This window comes from Triturus cristatus, chromosome 5_2 (assembly GCF_964204655.1).
Source record: "Triturus cristatus chromosome 5_2, aTriCri1.1, whole genome shotgun sequence".
In the NCBI taxonomy this organism is placed as follows: domain Eukaryota; kingdom Metazoa; phylum Chordata; class Amphibia; order Caudata; family Salamandridae; genus Triturus; species Triturus cristatus.
This window is the reverse complement of record NC_140588.1, coordinates 660,482,968-660,486,208: the sequence shown is the minus strand read 5'-3', so window position 1 is coordinate 660,486,208 and position 3,241 is coordinate 660,482,968. Positions and strand designations below refer to the sequence as shown.

General features: G+C 46.9%; 1 long non-coding RNA gene across 1 annotated transcript; it reads left to right on the top strand.

Annotated features, from left to right (window-relative positions):
- The first annotated feature begins 299 nt into the window (after positions 1–299).
- On the top strand, positions 300–1,499 carry LOC146829120 (uncharacterized). Its single transcript, XR_014961912.1, has 3 exons — positions 300–366; positions 829–910; positions 1,314–1,499. It is a non-coding gene; the product is annotated as an uncharacterized LOC146829120 (long non-coding RNA).
- Positions 1,500–3,241: the final 1,742 nt, after the last annotated feature.

Sequence of the window (3,241 nt, the reverse complement as noted above, 5' to 3'; positions counted from 1 at the left end):
TTTTATTAGTAGAATCTCTCCAGCATTTCTCTCACATGTTCATGTAACAGATTTGGACTGCTGCTGAAATAATTTTACAGTTCTAAAATAGGTTTGGGAAAGCGCTGTGAGCTTGTTTTGAAAGTCTTTAAAAACTTGCTTAGGTTTTATACATTTCAATGTACGCAATGGTTTTAATTAATACAGTATAATAAGACTAATGGCCCTCTTGCACCCTACGCTGACTTATGACTTCCATGATGAAGTTTCACTTGGCTTGTGTTTTTATGACCTGGGAGTGTTTTTGCCCTCTCTGACGCAGGTGCAGGAGACAGCGAGGAGCGAGTGAGGTAGTGTGAGAACAAAGACGGACAGAAGCAGCCGCAGGTGAGATGAGATGCGACCTCTTTTTAGAACATTTCAAATGATGACTAGTTTTTCTCTTTCCTATATTCATAATAAATCATGTTTATATATTTATGTGCTTATGCAGTTATGTATATAGATGTCAGTAAAAAGTCGCCAGTGGTCACGGTCGGTGGCGGCTGGTGACATTTGAAAGTGGTGTGGCGTAAAACAATTGTTGTATTTTATTGCGGCGAGCGAGAATAGCGAGCGCGCCTGACCCACCTAAGGAGGGCTGGGGGGGGAGAAGTGGGCATTTTTGTCGTTGGGGGCCCGCCGCGCACAAGGTGTGCGGCAGGTCCAGGTGCCATTCCTTTGAGGCCAGCTGGTTATGGGGGCCCAGGGGCACAAGGGGGTGCTGTGGTTTTCAGAGCAGCGTAGTGGGGGGTGTGCCATGGGAAGGGCTAGCAAATCCAGCTTTAACTCCCTTTTCTTCTTTTGTAGAGTCCCGGAGGCAAGGAGCTGCTGGTTCAAGAGTCATTGGGCAGTCTGGCAACTAACATCTGCTTCCTGCTGCACAGAACTGGTAAGACTACGTTTTGGTTTCTGTATACTTCCGGGGAGATGCTCCTGCAACTAAACTTGTACAAATTTGTTTCGCGCGGTTAGGTTTCACTTTCTTTGCAGGTGGCTCCTTCCCCTTCTTCCCATTTTTGCCCAACAGTGATGCTTATGTTTTTTATGTTTACCTCGCACCCCCACTGCCCTCCACAGACTAAAAGTTGCCGAGCGGGACCACACAAGTGTGCCATTTCCCTTCGAAGGACCTCTGCCTACCTGTATGTTAACGCGCCATGTATGCAACTTTGCTTCAGAGTCCCATGCATTTCTAACCACGTTTACCCTATGCTTGCTTAACTTTCCACCCAACAACTGCAATGTTCTTTTCCCCTTTGGAACACATCTAATAACAACAAATATATTTGTAGGTGAGTAACGCGAGTGTGCCATAAGCCAGAGATCTTTTGCATTCCAAGCGGCCAGGAAGCCACCACAACAAAAGCCCGATGGAGAAGTTTATGCAGCCTTTGAAGACTGTGAAGCACCGATCACATCTACCCACCCATATAACTGCAGCAGATCGGGCCAAAGAGTACAGCGCTGTGATGCATGCGGATGGTGGTGTGCTGTTTTGCAGTGTGTGCAATGTGGCGGTGGATCACATCCGGAAACACACTGTTGATATGTATGTGAAGTCCCAAAAACACTTGAAGCGCTGTTCAGATGATCCAGACCCTCACTCTTCACCTAAACGTGCCCGTCAGATGACTGTCAACGCACTTTTCACAAAGAGTACAGGTGCCGGTGCCTCAAACCAGGAAATTATAGGTGAGTGGGTCAATGTCTGCACAGCGCTGAACATTCCGCTGAGCAAAACCGACCACCCTGTGCTGCGCAAGTTTCTCCATGAGCGAGTGCGAAATGGTGGAGCAATACCTGGAAGTCATCAGCTTCAAGAGCGGTATCTCCCAGAGAGATATATAGTAGCCAAGAACGAGCTGAAAGAACACTTGCAAGATCAGAAGATCAGTGTTATATTTGATGAAACACCTGATGTTGAAGGGCGGTGTGTATTGAATGTGTTATTTGCAGTGGTCTCTGCGCAGGGTGGCCGTAAGATCCACACCCACCTAGCAGACACAGTGTTCCTCTCACAGTGCAACCATGGGACTGTAGCGCAAGCAGTTGTGAAGGTGCTCACAGAGTACAACATAGCCTTTCAGGACGTTATTTCCTTTAACACTGACAATGCGGCATACATGCTGAAGGCATACAACACTGTTTTGAGAAATCTGTACACAAACTCCATACATATCACCTGCTTGGCACACATAATGAACCTTATTGGAGAGTCATTTAGGAAGCCTTTTGTGGAGCTAAATGCTTTCCTCCTGTACTTCTCGCGCATCTTTTACATGGCCAGGAGCAGAAAGAGAAGGTACCTGCACCATCTTGCTGAGAACCATGGGATGAAACCACGGATGGCGCCTGATCCTTGCAGTATCCGGTGGAATTCTTGGTTTGCTGCTGTCCAGTACCATTGCAAGCATTTTGAGGCCTCTGCTGGGTTTGTTGAGTCTGAGATGCAACTCAGCAAGTCCCCCCCAGATTCCCTTGAAAATCTGCAAAGGATTTTGAACAGCGACGAAAGAAACTGCATAAAAGTGCAATTGGACATTGTGGCCGAAAAATGTCAAAACATTTTGCATCTGATGGACTTATTCCAGAGTCAGACACCAGTGACAATGAAGGTGTATGATTATTTGGAGGACCTTCACATAGACCTAACAAACAATTCAGTCCTCACTTTGGAGTCACTACAACCATTTCTGCAGACGACTGCAGGGGCTAAATTAACTCTGACACAGAAAAAAAAGATAACAGCCCAGCTCAATGAAGCTTTTGAAAATTCTCTGGAAAAGGCGGGCAAATACATGGGGGAGGCCCAACCGGGCATTGGGTTCTTGAAGCAAGTGCGCCTTTTCAATCCTGCACGACTCTGCATCCTGCCTAAGGACAGGAGTGCATATTCTGCCATCCCTGGTTTCAGCAAAGTCCCCGATCAGGAGCTTTGCCTCTACTTTGAACATGTAGGCCCAGAAGCAGTACAGGCATCTGTTTCTGGGGTGATTGACACTGACCTTTTTTGGTGTGGGATGGCTGACCGCATTCCAGTCCTTTCACAGCTTGCAGCTGTGTACAAGGACTGTGTGACCAGTTCTGCAGATGCTGAAAGGAGCAACAGCATCTACAAAATTATTTTGTCAGCCAGACGACGGTCCCTCTCAGAGCAATCCATCCGGGCATTATTGTTCCTGCATTATAATCAGCAGCACAATATTGGGCTACATTTGGA